The sequence below is a fragment of the Zootoca vivipara genome, chromosome 10 (assembly GCF_965207765.1).
Source record: "Zootoca vivipara chromosome 10, rZooViv2.hap1.1, whole genome shotgun sequence".
NCBI lineage: Eukaryota > Metazoa > Chordata > Lepidosauria > Squamata > Lacertidae > Zootoca > Zootoca vivipara.
In genome coordinates this window covers 4,758,235-4,777,495 of record NC_142593.1, presented here as the reverse complement: position 1 = coordinate 4,777,495, position 19,261 = coordinate 4,758,235, and positions in this window count along the sequence as shown.

The window sequence follows — 19,261 nt, the reverse complement described above, 5'->3', positions numbered from 1 at the left end:
TTGATCTGGACACTATACTTCTGTTGATGCAGCCTAGAATAGCATTAGCTTATTTTGCTACTATACCACATTGTTGACTTAGTCTGAATGTTGTTATTTGGAAAAAAAATACACCATTATTATTTTAAATATTATTTGGCCAAAGAGCAACCATCACAAGCAAAAGAAAAATCCAAGATGCACACAAGCCTAAGAATTTGAAAGCATAAAGGTCCATGTAAGTACTCACTAAATCATTTACCAAAGGTAAAGGGACCCCTGACCATCAGGTCCAGTCGTGTCCGACTCAGGGGTTGCGGCGCTTATCTCGCTCTATAGGCCGAGGGAGCCAGCGTTTGTCCGCAGACAGCTTCCGGGTCATGTGGCCAGCATGACAAAGCTGCTTATGGCGAACCAGAGAGGCGCATGGAAACGCCATTCACCTTCCCACCGGAGCGGTCCCTATTTATCTACTTGTACTTTGATGTGCTTTTGAACTGCTAGGTGGGCAGGAGCTGGGACCAAGCAACGGGAGCTCACCCCATTGCAGGGATTCGAACCGCCGACCTTCTGATCAGCAAGCCCTAGACTATTAGTTTGATATGATAACCAGAGAGCTGAAATTGATTTGAAAGACAAAGCAAGTTTTAAAAGCCTGCGGGGGAAAAAAAACATTTTTGGCACCAAAGGAATATCAAAGGTGAGGCTTGCTGGGGACACCATTCTATAATTCGCCCTTTCACCTTAGCCCATCAAATTAGTCCCATCAAACTAATCCTGGTCATTATGCCTATACCATAACTGTCAACTTTTGGATTTGAAAATCCAAAAATCAGCAGCCTCACCTGTCCTGGGGACAGTCTACGGTATATCTAACAATCCAGGATGGGGTGCCAGCTATGCTATACTTATCTGGAAATAAGTCCCATAGAACTCACTGGGCCTTACTTCTGAGTAGACCTGCAGAGAGGATGGCACTAAAAATCCTTTCTGAAAGATGTCTTAATAGGATATTTACCTGCAGGATAGGTATGAAACTGTATAATTTGAATTTGAATTTGAAGCTGGCTAGAAAGAATTTAGGAGGCAACTGAATTGCAGTTGTTATTTCTTACTGGGATTACCAGTAATTCTGCATTAGGACAAGATTTGCCTGCCTATTTGCTTCCTACTTTCTTAACCTGTACATTTGCAAACACACATACTGTATTACTAAAACACCACTAACATTCGCAGTAATGTCTTCTAACAAAGGGCTGTTATTAAGGAGGTACGAGTAAAACAAAACACACACAAAAATGCAAGGTGCAATCCATGCTAAATTATGCACTATTTACTATACTAATCTTTTCGAGGGTTCATCTGAGTGTCATCCTTTAAAAAAATAAAATATTTCTGAAGTAGCTATAATTTATGTCTTGCTCTTTTGCTCCTTGCTCTGTTATATTTATCTTCTCTATTTGTTATGATGATCAGGAAGCTGCTGGAATTCCTTCCACATCTCCCCTTTTATAAGAAAACAATGGATCATCTTTAGGACAAAAAAAACAGGAAGGCCTTGTAGGGCTTGGGAAAGGCTCATTCAGTTTTTGGTCAGCAAAAAGGGAGGATCTCCCAGGTCAGGGTGAAGAAGATCATTGACCAAATGCCATGCACCTCATAGTTTGATGAATGGGGACTGAACAGTGGGCACTATGGAACAAACAGCAGAAGTGATTTATTTTATGTGAACACAGTTATCATTTGTGTAAATAAAACCCAAGTCAGAAATGATTAAAAAAGCACCACCCAACATAAATCTGAAGTTGTGCTATTCATTGTATGTGTTTTCTGTCTAAAATGTACCCTGTTTCCCCTTTTTTAATACGTAGTCAGAAAGTAAGCCATGGCAGGGTTTTTAAGCATTTGAGAAATATAAGACATACCCCCAAAATAAGCCATACTTCCGCTCCGCGGAAACCAACCCCCACAGGCACCTCCACTCACAGAGTCAGAGTGCAGGAGCGCGATCAGCTCTGAAGTGGCGCTCCAAGAGCTCCGCTTAACAGCTGATCGCGCTCCCGCCTTGCTGGCTGCATCCCCGCGCTCCGCCTTCTCGTCCATCGCCGCCCTGCCGCTTCTGTGCTTGTCGCCACCGCTGGGCTCACTGCTTCTTCCTTGCCTGGCCTGGCCAAGGAGCTTGGAGCGCCCTGCAGCGGCAGGCGGAGCGCCTGAGCCAGCGGCCTCTGCCTGGCCCGGCCTAGGATGCCTGCTGCCCCGCCACCCGGAACCAGTGGCTGCTGCAGCGCCGAGCACTCAAGAGAACCAAGCAGTGCCCTGAGCCAGCGCCCTGAGCTGTAAAAACTGTACCGGTAATAAAAAAAATAAGACATCCCACCGAAAGTAAGCCACCCTGTGTTTTTTTGAGGGAAAAAAGTTATAAGACGGTGTCTTAAAAAAGGGGAAAGACGGTATGTGTCCTACTTTGCAGAGGGCAATTGTCTATTTAAAGTGCTGCCCTCTAGAGGAAGGTCCTCTATCTGAAGGCAACATATGTTTGAAAGGCTGTCCTGTCCAAGTCCAGTTTAAAGATAAAGAAACATAACAAGGGAAAGTGAGGACCTTAATGTTGCCTACCAACAGTTAGCACATACCTGCCAAGTTCCTCTCTGAAATATAAGGGATCTGGCGGAAGTAGCATACCAGAAGTCGTGCTGCAGCCATTTTGGAACTGGGCAGAGCAGCATCAAAACACCAGAATAAACTGGGGGAAAACAAAAAAAAATCTGTTTTTTCGGCTGGGGACAGCTGGAAAAACGGGGGTTTCCCGGGGAATACGGGAGACTTGGCAGCTATGAGTTAGCACACAGAAAGTAGACTAAGCCAGCGCAAAGGTCGCACTCTTCTCCATGTGTTTATTTCTAAATTTGCATTTATACGTATAAATAAGCACATGCAAAATTTTAGCAATGCTGTTCCATTTCCCTTTTTTGGTGATGCATAAATGGCCACTCTAGCCATGATCTTCTTGGAGGGTACAGGGAGAATTGGATTTCAGCTGCAGTTTATAGTTGGGGGAGGGGGGGAGTATTTCTGACATTACAGTCTCATAAATATAGTCAAACCTGAGCCTAGTTGTTATACAGAAGTGATGCATTTGTTTCTGAGCTGCAACATTTCAGTCTGCTCACATGAAAAAAGAATAAACCCCACACCATGAGAAGTATGTCACAAAGAAGGCTACAAAATGCAATTCCATAAACTGATAGGAATATAATGGAATATTGTTGAAGCTGAAAAACATAGAATCCTGGAGCTGGAAGGGACCCCGAGGGTCATCTTTCTAGTGCAACCCCCTGCAATGTAGGAATCTCAGCTAAAGCATCCATGACAGATGGCCTTCCAACCTCTGATTAGAAACCTCCAAGTAAGGAGAGTCCAGAACCTCTGGAGGGAGATCCATCCATGTATTGTAAAAAATAAACAACGCTTATTTGACCCCAGTTATTTGATACAGAGGGGGGAACCTACAGATACAGTCCAAAATGTGCACAGGGAGTTCTGTATATATGGGATAATTTTAAAAGCAAGTGGTCCTCACTGACCTGGTGCAAAAAGATCTTGTCATCCGGAGGAGCCCTGGCTGCCTAGATAAAACACTATAGTCCCAAACAACCTTTCCTGGGAGTAAGGCCCACTGAACTCACTGCGTCTTTCTTCTGCGTAGACAATAAATTAATAGATGTAAGTCAGCAGCACCAGATGACCCTGCTTGGCTAGGCGCTGGGGTGGATTTCACCCTGCACCTTGCAGAGTCAGGCCCAGGCTGCCACCAGGTCCAGCACTGGCAACCAGCAGCTCTGGCTCACCCAGCCGTACCCATTGCCACCCCACCACTGCCCTTACCTGACCTGGGGGTTCTGGACCATGGGCTCTACTGGTCAAAGCGAGAGGCTCAGCAATCACCCTCTCCCTCCAGAAAAAAACAAAACAAAACAGGACTGCTCCAAGAAAACGCATGTGGCAAAAAGGAGTATTAGACCCTGCTGGGCTGCCCCCTTACCCACTTGTGATAGGCCAAGCGGATAGCCGGCCAATCCGGATGTTTTTAAAAAATGAATTCCCCACCTTTCACTTCTCATTTCCCTCTTTGGCCCCCTAGCCTCGTGCTATGGTCCCCCATTTACACATTTTTCACCTGTGCCCTACTAGGAATATCCTGGGGGGGGGCAGGGGGGCATAAGTCTCCTGGTTGGGAAACACTGAACAACTGAGTTAAGGTGTCTAGAAACACCTAACCCTATAAACGACAACAAATGCTTACATTCATAATCAAGGAAGCTAGTCTGAGAAGGGTTGATGGAAATCTTAAGTTTCTTTCTCCAGAGTTTTAGTGTGCAGGTTGGGCATGTCCCTCACCCCACCCCACCCCACACCCAGTTTCCCTGTTACAGAATGGGAATGGAAAGAATGGGAATGGAAAGAAATCTCCTTCACAAGGTAAAAGTTTCAGAGCTGAATGAGAGAGAAAAGCACCAAATTCAAAAAGTGACGTATTTGCCCGTAAAGGAAGAGTTGGAAGTACACTTAGTACACGCTCCTAATTCTTCTTCCTTTAGCCATGGCTTGAGCTTTCCCATGCCTGGTGTAGACCTGGGAAAGATGGATGAGGTCAATCCAAAATGGCATGGTGGACCAAGCGCTGAGGCACAGAAGGCCCCACCGATGCACTAGAACCCAAGCCACCTAAAGGACATGGCCGGCAGGTACTGTCCTCACCATGACATATGGCTAAACAAATAGAAAATTCTAATTTCCCTCCAATATTGTACCCAGTAAGAACGTGGCTTCTTCACATGAACCAGCTGAAGAGACTGAGAGCAAGGCCATTCACTTTGATTAATGACTTTTTAAAATAGCAGGAGCTGGGCCTTCAAGGGCAGGGCTTTTGGAAGGGGAGGTTTTGGGGTTTTCTTTAAAAACAAAACACTTCTGCCTGTCATTGTGGTCCCAATCCATTTCAGCCAGGCTGTGCCTTTTAAACACATTGGAGGGAAGTTTCTCATTTTCTCCAATGGGAGTTTCCTTTCCAATGGAATTGTCGTTGCCGTGATCTATTTCATTTATGAACAGCTTCCCATGAGGCACCCTGAAGCAATTCATGATATATTACTATACAACACAACGGTAGGAAGTACTGTCTGTACAGGAGGGTCCAGCCCAGTTAAGGACTGCAGTGTGGTACAATTGCTTGCACAATTAATAATATGAATCGATCCAGTTATTAATTTCATGAACGATGCCTTGACCCTGAGTGGTGCAGTGGGCACTGCGGAAAGGAAGGAATGTGTTGTTGCTTTTAAAAATATTGTTTATAAATGGCATAGGAAACAGCAGGAAGAAAAAGAAAAAAATTCACTAAACAACATTATGCCATATTTCTCTCATATATATCTATATCATCTATCTATCTATCATCTATCTATCATCTAGCTATCATCTAGCTATCATCTATCTATCATAGGGGTTCCCAAACTAAGGCCCGGGGGCCGGATGCGGCCCAATCACCTTCAAAATCTGGCCCACGGACAGTCTGGGAATCAGCATGTTTTTACATGAGTAGAATGTGTCCTTTTCATAGCTGCCAAGTTTTCCCTTTTCTCACGAGGAAGCCTATTCAGCATAAGGGAATTTCCCTTAAAAAAAGGGATAACTTGGCAGCTATGGTCCTTTTATTTAAAATGCATCTCTGGGTTATTTGTGGGGCATAGGAATTCGTTCATTCATCCCCCCCCAAAAAAAATATAGTCCGGCCCCCCACAAGGTCTGAGGGACAGTGGACCGGCCCCCTGCTGAAAAAGTTTGCTGACCCCTGATCTATCATCTATCTATCTCTAGCTCTCACAATGAATACAATAAGAAAATTCACTAAATACAGTAAAGGAAAAGTGGGTCGCCATGAAGTGAAAGAGCAGAAGCAGACAGATCAGATTGAATTTCTGAAACACCCACTTCAGCTTAACCTCCTTTGGTGGAGAAAAGTGCCAAGGAGTAAGACATGCCGCCCTGCCAACATAGGCTGCTGTCTGTCATTGATTGTTACTGCGGTCTGTTTACTATTCTGTGTGGGAGGCTTTCCAGAGCACCTATTCTCCCCATGTCTCCTTACAACATACCCATGATCAGTCAAGGAGAAAAGGGAAAGAAAGCCTTTGAATTCTGAGCGCAGGGTATAAAAAAAGAAGAAAGGGGGTACAGCATCGCATTGGAATGCTTTTCTTTTTAAAACACATGCACACACACCCCACAACAAAGTTTTTTTTATGCTTTCTTTGTATAAAGCAAGACTTTTAGAAGGCTAAAGCAAATGAAGAGGTGCATCTTTAAGTATTCCACACACAGAGAGATAGAGAGAGGGAGAAAGAGAGAGAGAGAGACTTTCAGTGGAGTTGGAGTAAATGTATTTTATCCATGAATATTTGTTATCGGAAGTGCTGAATAAAAGAACAGCCTCGAGGAAAAGAAACTGAATGCGCAAGAGGGGAGCAAGAGGGCATGTGTGATCCCAGAACAAAAGGCATACAAGAAGCAGTTGTACTCAGTAAGACTGGGAATTCTTACAGCAGGAAAGTGGCTCAAAAACAAGAGTAAACTATATAGAGATTGATAAATGTTGGAGGACCTGCTGCATCTCATATGATCAAAACTTAGACAGTCTGGAGGATCTGTGTGAAGGAAACAAGGTTCTTCCCATTTTTTATTTTTGTGGGTGGCTGGGTTTGGATTTTCACATTAAAAAATGCCCTTTCGACAATGGGACATTTGTTGTCGGACCTGGAAGGAAGCAATGCAAAAATGTGTCCATCCTGTCTTTTACACAGGATCTGCTCAGTCTCTAAACTATACCCAAAGTGGCAAACTTGGGCATCCCTCAGCCAGAGTAACAAGAGGGAAAAAGTTTCACAAAAGATGTTAATTTTATTTAAGGATATATAACATGCTTCCTTACAAATGTTTCCAAAGTGGTAATAACCAAAACATGGAAAAGGAACAGATATACAGTGCTACTTTTCTAGATAAAGAGGTGCTGGAACACACCATGAATCACTTGTTCTCTCATAATGGCAAAGGTGCCCACCTGAGAGGTGCCGAGAAGTGCTGAGAGTTCCAGTTGAAAAAAAATCCCTATATATATATATATATATATATATATATATATATATATATACGTATACATAAAAATGAATGGAATGTATAGAGTAAAAGACTAAGAAGAAATGGGTATAAGATGAGATCGTTAAAAATAATATTGATAACAGCGAAAAGAAGAAGAAAAATAAAGGAAGTCACACATGGGTGGAGGGAAGTTAAGATTTATGTTTTTATGTTTAGTTTCTTTTGTAATTTCATAGAATCATAGAATCATAGAGTTGGAAGAGACCACAAGGGCCATCCAGTCCAACCCCCTGCCAAGCAGGAAACACCATCAAAGCATTCCTGACAGATGGCTGTCAAGCTCTGCTTAAAGACCTCCAAATTTAAGTTGATACTTCTTTTGGTTAATGTATGTTTAATTGTTTTCTTTTGTAGGAATTAAGGAGTTGTATGTATAAGTAGTTCATTTTGTGTTTTGTTTTGTTTTGTGTTTGTGAGTATTGCACTTACCAATAAAAAATTAAATAAAAATAATAATTAAAAATGCTTGGCTCTTGTCTAATTATGAAAGAATAATGGGGAAACATGTTTCCCCCTTCACTAGCAAAGAAAAAGAAAAAGAAAACCTATGAACATGGAAGTGTCTTTTGAAAATATGTTCTTCCACAATGATCCCACTTACTTTGTTAAAAATTGTTTGTATAAAAGATTTTATTGGGTTACAAAAGTACATATATCGTCCAGTGTTAGAAACATAGATATGAAAGCTATGAGCTAAATGGCACCTTATGGTTGCAACAATGGAATGTCAAGGCACACTTTTTTTTATAACAAGAATACTAAGCTGAAAATGAATGAACTGCAGCTAAAACGTTGTGTTCATTTTTCAAATGGTGTAGTTTCCCCCCTGGTCTTTTCTCCAGTCTTCAGAGAGTAGCTGGAAGTGGGGAGGCAGAAAAAGACCCTCCTTTCCTTCTACTCTGCAGTTTTGATCTGAAATCTTAGGTGCAGTACTGCATCCGGAGCTCAGAAACTGCTCACACTAATGAAATTCCCTGTCGCAAAATGCGCCTAGAACAATGGTGGTTTCAAACACTGCTATCATCTCTATTTTCAGAGCATAAAGTCTTTTTACAAATCAGTTATATTCAATGTGAGACATTAATGTCTACAGTATAAGGTTGGGGTAGAAGAGAGATGGGGGAGAGAGCGGGGGGAGTAAACGTTCATTCTTTGTATGTGTGAGGTTTTTGTGTCAGCGTCACGTGGGTAGGTTTTTCTCTATTCATATATGAGTTTTCATTGGCAAAAAGAGAAGTTGGGGGCCCCAGGACATGGTTGGTTGCTTTCAGCGGACTGCAGGCCGGTAGTGTTTAATAATTAATTGATAAGAACACACACCCTTTAAAAATGTGGTTTGCCTTGGCAGGAACTGGAGAGCAGGGCCTTTTTGGTTATGGCACCATGTTGTGGAAATCCCTCCCTAAGGGAAAGATGTTTGGCTTTCATGATCCATAGTGGTGCTGGTCTGTGAAATGTTTTTTGTTTTTTTTTAAAATCTACATCTGTATTTTATTAGCATGTGATTTTTGAAGTTAGAAGTTTTCTTATTTTTCTTAAAAGGTAACCTGGAAATGTTCAAGATAAACAAACCACTGAAATGGGTTTGAGCAGTACTTTCTTTTCTGGGGGTATGCAGGGGTACGCATAAACCTAAACATTTTGTAAATCTTTGTATCCCCCCCCCAATTTCAACTATAAAATGGTGGTTTTCTTGAGTCAAAATGAGAGTACCCCTAAACATTTTTAAGAAAAAAAGCACTATGGTAGTTTTAGACCTCTGTAGCCCAGAAGAGTCTGTCTTAATGGCCTTTCTCCTGCAGTCCCCAACCATATTCCCACGCCTCATGAGGTCCATAGGATTTGCTGTGTTCTTCTCAACTTCCTGTGATTTCAGAGGGAGGCCATTTCTTCTCCTCAGCACCCCCTCCCTTTCCTCGAATGCTCCGAGCGCTAAGCGATCGTGAGTCTTAGGTTCATGGCAAATGTTTCACAAGAATGGGTCACTGCAGGCCACCTATGCATTGTTTCTCTCTTCCTGTCAAGTTGAATGTTGAAGAACTGTTTGAGCATTTGTGCTGCTGCTGCTGCTGCTGCAGGTTCCTCGATAGCCTCCCTGACAAGAGCTTTAAAAGTGCTGTAACTCGAGGCCACCCGTCTCGTTTCTCTTGAATAAAGATTTCGGTTTCGGCAAATTCATTCAATGTTACAATTTACCCCCTTTTCTCTATTTCTTTCTGGCGAAGAGCTGTGAAGGCGGGAACAAACACTCATTCTCTTATGCTGATCATGAATGTTATTAATGCTACTTCCTTTAGGCACAAAGACTCTACACATTTGTACCAGCAAATGTACCACATTTGTACCCCCCCTCTCTCTGTGTTATACTTGTCCTTCCTTTCACTATAAATTACCCACTGCCAACTATAAAAAGTTTGAAAAGTAATATTTTTTTTTTTAAAAAATATTTTTATTAATTTTCCAATTAAAACCAATTATATCACATTCAATATTTCAAATTATACACATATATATATCAATCAAACCGAATGTTATGCCAAATCATCTAAATAATTTATTTTTGGGTTCCCATGCTTCAAGAAATTGGGAATTCCTCGCAACTGTCCACTGCCGTCTTATTTCTAAAGTTCAAATCGTCCTCCAAGCTCATAATATTCCAAATCTTCCCCTTACAGTCACCTAGATGTTTTCCACTTTCATCCGATTGTTCCAGCTGCTGAGATAAATGTCAAACGAAGTTTCACAGATGTTCTTTCTCCTGTGTGAGTTAATCAGTCCAGCCTCCCCATAAATCTTCTTAGTGGAGCTCCCTGTTGCGACGGAGTAGCAGCGCCATCTTAAAAGGCTCAAATCACTTTCATTTTCTCTCATAGCCATGAAGATTTACGATTTATTTATCTTTATAGAATTTACAGCTTTTTCAGGCAGGAGACCCAAACATCCAACCATGAACTCTTGGTAAATTAATGGATCTCCTTGCCCTATAGCTGAACTTAGCTTCAGGTCGCTGCTCCAATTTAAAGTGCGTCACAGCTCATAAATCCTCCGAACGCGTCCAGAACTCCTTCCGTCTGACTAGGGGGGGGCTTTTCTCATCGGCAACTTCACATCTTTAAGAAATATGCTCAGTAACAACAGCTATAAAGTTCAACTCACACAGTCTTTTACTTCTCTTTCACTCCAAACAAGCCAGGACATCGCGTCCGGGAAGATACGAGGCAACAATATGAAGAAAAAATAAAAACTTGCTTCCCTTATCGCTCCGTCCCCATCAATCCTTCTTCCAGATGCCGTACATTCTTTGACTCCTCTCGCTCAGCAGCATAAAATTCTCAGCAGTAAACAGCGCTTCTTCCCCTCCTTCTGAAGTATGTCCATAGATTTAAGCCTAATTATCTTCTTTAACCATGGAAATCCCCGCCATGCAGATTAGCGTCCGGGAGTCCTGGCCGTCGTAAGTGCTCAGCCCAAGCTCCCCCCACTCCAAAAACAGTCGGAGTGGGTCTGGGGGCATCGCGGGCCAGCGGCCCCTCTCCGTAACCCCCGGAGAGGGTAGGGGGTTGCCATTTACTCCCCTAGCAACCGCCAAATTCCTTACGAAGGTCAGAGAGATGGAAAACAGGTCCGCCATTCCTGCAGGCGGAAACCGGAACCAAAAAGTTTGAAAAGTAATATTAAAGTGACTCTTGAAGCAAACCTTTTTTTCACAGTGGAGCAAAGTTAAAGTGTTTTATGTTTTTGAAGGCTATATAAGCAAATTAGGGGGATAAAACTTGAACAGATTTATGAAGGTTTACCCCAGGCTTGGGGAACCTTTGGCTCTGCAGATACTTCTGAACCACAATTCCCATGACACTAGGCCGTTGGCTATGCTTTCTGGTGCTGATGGGAACTGTAGTTCAGCAACATCTGAAGGATCCAAAGTTCCCATACCTAGCTTAGCCAAATGAATTTCAGTAGGAACAAGTGGAAGGTTCTGCACTTAGGCAGGAAGAACCAGATGCACAAATATAAGATTAAATCAAAATCAAATTATGATTGCATCTTTAGGGCTGTGGAGTACCTATACTGAATATATTGGTTGTTGCAACAGTGCCTACAATTAGGCTTAAATGGCATTCTGCCTTCTCATCTCACTGGAGCATCTTGTAGGTCATCTAATTCAAATCTGGTGCAGGAATTCTAAAACATTCCCCACAGATGGCTAACCAGCCTCTGCTTAAAGACTTCCAGCAAGGTAAATGCCACCACCCCTCCAATTAATTTGTAAAGTGTGTGACCAATTTTTTTTACCATGTTAAAAATGTACCTGCTCCATATCCAGGTGGTGATTTTTTGTTTTTGTTTTAGTATTCAGTCAGACACAAGATTCGCATTTGGGGCAAAAATTGTGCAGTCGGAAAACTGATTGTGTGCAGTTGGAAAAATGGGAGGGGGGGACGAGACACATTAGGGGTATGCATTTATTAAGCAGTTTAACAAAAGGCAATGTCAGAGGCAGTATGTACACAAATTATAAAAGGGTAGATAGAATGTGATCAGTTTCAATTCTGAAACTGCCCAAACCATGTTAAAATATATTGTGGGGGGAGGGGAATAATCTCATCTACTTTACCTTCATCATCTACTTTACCTTGCAAATACCCTTAAGCCTTCTTCTTCTTCTTCTTCTTCTTCTTCTTCTTCTTCTTCTTCTTCTTCTTCTTCTTCTTCTTCTTCTCTTGTAGCCGAGTAAGATTGTCTTCCATAAACACGGTTTTAACAATGAGTCCATAAGTGCCTGTGGAGGCCAATTCTGGACCCACACGTCCTTCCACAGTGGGGGCATTGGTTCTCGGGTGGGAGTTGATCACAGTGTGGATTTGCCTTCCTCTTAACATGTTTCTCCCTTGCGCTCTGAGTTTGAGTGTCTACAAAGTCTATGACACCTTTGGTAAAGGCTGTTCTCCAACTGGAGCGCTCGCAGGCCAGTGTTTCCCAGTTATCAGTGTTTATACTACATTTTTAAAGATTTGCCTTGAGACACTCTTTAAACCTCTTTTGTTGACCACCAGCATTACACTTTCCATTTTTAAGTTCAGAATAGAGTAGTTGCTTTGGAAGACGATAATCAGGCATCTGCACAATATGACCAGTCCAACGAAGTTGATGTTGAAGAATCATTGCTTCAACACTGGTGATCTTTGCTTCATCCAGTACACTGATATTAGGTCGCCTGTCTTCCCAAGTGATGTGTAAGATTTTTTGGAGACACCATTGATGGATTCTTTCGAGGAGTTGGAGATGGCATTTATAAGTGCCTTATGTCACACCCTATGGAACCTCTCCAGCCAATGCAAAACAGCTGGTCTGACATCCTTTCAGCTGATGGGCATATTATGAGCTCCTCAACCATATCCATCCCATGGATGGGGATTCTGAAAATTGAAGAGCTCATTCTGACCTCTCCAACACCCATGACAAAATCGTAAAATATTTAATGCCCTTAAGGCAGACTTGCTTTATGTGTTCCTGTCTATTGGACGATATTCAAACACCTGTTCAAGATAACAAATTCATTTGTGCTTGCAGTGAAGAAATCAGTTTGATACAGCATCATTAAGTTAAGATGCCTGCATTTCTGCACCTGTTTCAGGTAAGGGGGAAAATACAGCTTCAAGTGATTAAAATGCTGTTAGGTTTGTATTTCACCATTGCTCCTAGTTAAAGTTAAAGTAATTCTGTCCATTTGGTTTAAAATGTAGTTTTTCAAAATGTAAGAGGCAGCACTTAACTTCATAAGGCCCCCACCTTAAGCCTATTACAAACTGCAGGCTTGGGGGCTTCAACAACATGCCCCATGTTTTCTTCATAATCCCTCTTCATTGTTTTCCTTAACATTAAGCCTGATGAAGAGTTTTTTAAAATGTCACTTTGTGACATTTTACTTGATTCTAACAAAGGGTTGTCTCCAACTAATTTCTACTCAAAGTAGACCCGCTGACATTCATTAATCTAAATCAGCCATATTCATTGATTTAAGTGGGTTTACTCTGAGTATGACTACCATTGGATACAATTCAGTAATTTTAGTTAGTCCCAATACCTAGTCTTTAAATTTCCTAAAATACGAACTTGTAGAGCTAACTATTTTCTTTTAAATCTATGACATGTGAGTAAGATATTATTGTCAAAGTGGAAGCATCCATGTTCTCAGCAAAATCCGTTTCATCTTCTCTTGCAACGAAAGTTAAAGAGAATCCACCTGTCTTTTCTTTCATGTGGTTGGAGTAAAATCAGAGGTGTAGAATCTCCAAGGAAAGTAAATCTGACAGTGACCTGCAGATATATTGACAGGATTCTGATCTTGCTACATCTCGCAGGCTAAGCTTGGTCAGACATTGCCTAGAACTTAAATATAAGAGCCTGGAATAACTCAAATGTTGATGAGGATAATTGTGTGCATGATTGTAGAGAGTTCCCAAATCCCACCATCAGGAAATAAGAGTGTGAAGGCACCAAAGGCTTTGTTACTTCAAAACAAAACAAAATGTTTTCTATCACACCTGGATAAATAATGACACCTCCCTGTGCTCACACCTGATCCCTAAGCAAAGATGCTTAGATTTGCAGAATCGGTCATGCTGAACCTCTGGTCTAACTAGGAGCTGGAAACAGCTGCAAAGACACCAGCACCAAGGATATAAAACAACTGGCCCTTTGATTAGCAAGTGTTATGAAGTGTCCAGACAACCAGCACCAGCTTGAGGGGTTTATTTTTCAGGGAGCCTAGGACAACATGTCTTCAATAGCCCCTCCTAGCAACTCTGATGCTGCTCATTCTCTTGCCCTCTTTCTCTGAACCTAAGCCATGTGGCAGCCCAAAGGGAGAGAGAGGTTAAAGCTTCTTCTTGCTCCTGTCACTGTTGCTCAGACACGGCTTAGGGCAGGGAAGCAAGCAGTAAAAGCAAAGAGAATGAGTTGCACCACGTTGGCTACCCTTGGCTTAGCAACATGCACTGGACTTGGAATGCACTGCTATGTAGTGGGGAAGGAAGAATCTATTTTAATTGGATTTACACATGGGGTTTGGGGGTTCCAACCCAACCGAGCTTTGTTTGCATTGAAGCGCCTCTTGTATCAAGTGCCCACTTACATCAAGTTGCTTGTGCACGGTTGCTGTTGGTCTTTAACAGTAAAAGAAAAAGAGCCCAACTAATCATATGCAAGCACAATAAAATTCTGCACAAAATATGTGTATTGTATGTATAATATGCAGGGACCCAGGTGGTGCTGTGAGTTAAACCACAGAGTCTAGGGCTTGCTGATCAGAAGGTCGGCAGTTCGAATCCCTGCAACGGGGTGAGCTCCTGTTGCTCGGTCCCAGCTCCTGCCCACCTAGCAGTTCGAAAGCACATCAAAGTGCAAGTAGATAAATAGGGACCGCTACAGCGGGAAGGTAAACGACGTTTCCGTGCGCTGCTCTGGTTTGCCAGAAGCAGCTTTGTCATGTTGGCCACATGACCCGGAAGCTGTCTGCGGACAAACGCCGGCTCCCTCGGCCAATAATGCGAGATGAGCGCCACAACCCCAGAGTCGGACACGACTGGACCTGATGGTCAGGGGTCCCTTTACCTTTACCTTTAATATGCCTAAAAGAGCCAAGCCCCTACTATACTATATTTCTGCAGCATAATTTTATATATTAAATATAATACATTTATATACATTATTGTTTAGAGTGGTTATTTTAGGAAATGTGGAATACATATGTGTGTATTTATATAATATTATACATATAATAACACATATAATATACTAGAATTGTTCATGTTTTTAGCAGAACCGCCAATTAGGAAGCAACTGAGCAAACTCTGATTGAAGGTATTTTATAATACCACAGCAGTCACTTTCTATGAGTAATGGGCCTGATCCAGCCCAAAGTCCCTTTGATTTTGATAGGAGATTTAGGGTTATAGTCACTGCTCACTGTAGTGCTAATGTGAACATTCTGCCACAACCTTCTGAAGCAGTTCTGGGGATGGCACGGGGTGGGGGTGGGGGTGGTGTGGGTCTCATTGCGCTAGTGCTAATCCTTGCATTAGCAGAAGAATTTGGTTGAATTCTACACTGCCCTTACACTGTATCTTTCACTCAGTTATCTGAGACTAAGACCCATTGGGTTCGATGTGACTTGCCTCTGAGAATGCATGTATGAAGGATTGCATTGTTAAGAATGCGCTTGGTTTGACATCACTCAAATCAATCGTATTTTTAAAAGCCTATGGTAGTTCAGCTGGAGATTTCAATAGTTGTGGAGATGAACAAGTGAGGCTGGTTCTGACTATGTGGAAGTAGTTCCAGGGCTGGTTCAAGACATTTGCAGGCAAATGCCCTCTGCAATGTGCATAGTACCCAAAACTAGTCAGATTATTTTGGATTGTGGTGGATCATGTCCTATTCTGAATAAAAATGTTGGTGTGTTTATTTATTTATTTATACAATTTTTAAGCCACTGCTCATCATTTAGGAACCCAGGGCAGTTTACAATACAATATTAATACACTGAAGCAATAAAAAGTCAAGTAAAAATGGACAACCATAATTGAAACAGTACAACAGACAATTATCAATTTATTGCTGGCCTTGTTGTATCAGCTGGCTGCCTAGGGAAACAGTTCTGTCTTCAGATGGTGCAAAAAGTTAAACAGCAATGGCACACCACACCTCTGAGGGAAGTGACTTCCAGAAATGGGGTGCCAGTTCAGAGAAGGCCCCATAATGTGTCCTCACACAGCGGATTTTGCTGAGTGGTGAGACATCAAAGAGGAGAGGGGGATACAGGGATTTCTCCATTTTGTTTGAAATGTCCTTTTAAATTTTTGAAAATGCTCAAATTGCATACATATGCATTGCTTTATGTTCTTTTCCACAGACTAAACCATGGGTAGGCAAACTAAGGCCCGGGGGCCAGATCCGGCCCAATCGCCTTCTAAATCTGGCTCATGGGTTGTCCAGGAACCAGCGTGGTATTACATGAGTAGAATGTGTTCTTTTATTTAAAATGCATCTCTGGGTTATTTGTGGGGCATAGGAATTCATTCATTTCCCCCCCTCCAAAATACAATCGGGCCCCCCACAAGATCTGAGGGACAATGGACCGACCCCTGCTGAAAAAGTTTGCTGACCCCTGGATTAAACAAACCCAGTTCTTTCCGGCTTTCTCCATATGACTCGCCTCGGAGACCTTTTGTGCCACCATGCTCTGATAAAGGTAATGTGTGGTAGCAAACGGTGTATATATATAGCTGGCAGCGACACTTTACAGGAGCTCTGTACAGCCAGGGAGGAATCCATCCTCATTCCATCTGCTGCTCTTACCTTTCAACACACGCTCCACTCGGCTGCCATTCCACAGTTGCAGGAAGAGATATATCATCTGAAGAAGCAGAGACAAATATTTGATTTGGATGATTACCCTGCAGGTGTCTCATCATCACCGTAGTGCAGAGATTACTAATTATTCCCCCTCAATTTGTGTACATTCTGCAGTAAATACATATATAGGGTGGCACAGATCATTAAGATTCTTATACATGTGGCCAAAGCCACTCATGCAGAATGTCTCATTCAAGGTGACCTCCAGAGGACAGCCAAGATCACCTTCTGGATTTCTTCAGGTGGTCTTTGATTCAGATCAGGCTCTCTACAGGCTGAAACTGCGAAGAGAACAAATTCACCCGTTTATTAAAAAGCATCGGGAAATGTTTGGAACATTGAGCTCTATTAGACATACTGACACTTAGATGTCACTAATCAGGAGACTTGGACTATAAACTCATGGCGCTTTCTTCTTTTCCTTCGTTCAGCAACAAGGCAGAAGCCGGTACAGAAGAGCTCCACTGTGAGGTACTGCCATCGACATTTGTCACAACCACAGAGCCTAGAGCTTGCCGATCAGAAGGTCGGTGGTTCGAATCCCTGCGACGGGGTGAGCTCCCGTTGCTCGGTCCCAGCTCCTGCCAGCCTAGCAGTTCGAAAGCACGTCAAAGTGCAAGTAGATAAATAGGAACTGCTACAGCGGGAAGGTAAACGGCATTTCCGTGTGCTGCTCTGGTTCGCCAGAAGTGGCTTTGTCATGCTGGCCACATGACCTGGAAGCTGTACACCGGCTCCCTCGGCCAATAATGTGAGATGAGCGCCGCAACCCCAGAGTCGGTCACGACTGGACCTAATGGTCAGGGGTCCCTTTACCTTTACCTTTACTAGGTGGAGCACCAAACTATATTTCTGGATGTTTCTTCTAGACCAGGGATAGAGAACCCATGGTCCTCCAGCTGTAAGAACACCTTGCCCCGTGGGGTGAAGCTACATCACTGCCATTTACTGGGAGGGATGAGTTGGCCAAGTTGGTCTCCAGTTCAGACCTCACCTGGAGTACTGTGTCCAGTTCTGGGCACCACAGTTCAAGAAGGAAACTGACAAGCTGGAACGTGTCCAGAAGAGGGCAACCAAAATGGTCCAAGGCTTGGAAACAATGCCTTATGAGGAACGGCTTAGGGAGCTGGGTATGTTTAGCCTGGAGAAGAGAAGGTTAAGGGGTGATATGATAGCCATGTTCAAATATATAAAAGGATGTCATATAGAGGAGGGTGAAAGATTGTTTTCTGCTGCTCCAGAGAAGCAGACACGGAGCAATGGATTCAAACTACAAGAAAGAAGATTCCACCTAAACATTAGGAAGAACTTCCTGACAGTAAGAGCTGTTCGACAGTGGAATTTGCTGCCAAGAAGTGTGGTGGAGTCTCCTTCTTTGGAGGTCTTTAAGCAGAGGCTTGACAGCCATATGTCAATAATGCTTTGACGGTGTTTCCTGCTTGGCAGGGGGTTGGACTGGATGGCCCTTGTGGTCTCTTCCAACTCTATGATTCCATGATTCTATGGAGTCACATTGGCCATACAACCCCAACCTTGGTACTACCTCCCCTCCCCTCCCCTCCCCTCCCCTCCTCTCCTCTCCTTGTAAGTGGCACTGATGTTGGAGCTAGGAGGCAGCTGTGCCCCACCAGGTGAACCACTCCTGTCCAGCTGTTGTGGAACTCCCACTCCACTTAAACCCAGCCAGTGTGGCCAGTGATCAGGGAAAATGGACATTATAGCCCAACAAGATCTGAAGAGCAACAAGTTTCCCTCTTACAGATCTAGCATACTATCACCATTAGCATTTATAAAATGCTATAGTATGTTCAAACCTTGTGAGGTAGGTCAGTGTTAATAGTCCCACATTGCAACCAGGGAACATTTATAAGAGTGAATTTGGAGCTGATTTATAAGAGTGCCAACATTTATAAGAGTGAATTTGGAGCTGATTATTTGTATCTTTGGTCGCATGTCACTGTTATTATAGCATGAGTGCTGTAATTACACACCAATGATGTTTTTCCTAAATTGAGAAAAGTTATGTGGCTGTAGTCACACCCCATTCTTACCCTTGTGTTCCTCCAGCCGGCAAATGTCTGAGTTATGACCACAGGAGATTAGAAGACATTAGACGAGAGGAGTGGCATGTGTGTGTCCGAACTGTGGCTCATCCTGATACTCACATTGCTATCTGCCATTTTCTCCTTAGATATTGTCATGAAGGGATTAGTTCAGGGGGTGGGTAGAAAGAAGAAGTTAAAGCATGTCTTTTAACCACAGACACTCTTACAGAATGTCAGTGAACATTGGGGATTTTTTGGGGGGGGGGGGGTGAAGAGAAAGTTTCCTTTTAATCACAGAAGCCCTCACAGGAGGCTATTGCTGAGATTACAAACTTATTGGCTATATTGTAATTCCAGGATACTATATTCAATTTTTTAAAACTCAAAGGAATGCCACTGCGCATTTAGGAAACTACTGACACCAACTTACCTCTAGAACTTCCCTCCTGAAAGGTCTATGAAAGTGCCCGGCTGCTGAGACTCATCCCTCAACTCCTTTTTCTATCTGCCATAACTCAAACTAATTAGCTCACAAACTGACAGTTCGCACGAGGTCAGAAGGAAGTGGCATGAAACAAACACCAGAAAAAACACACCTATCAACC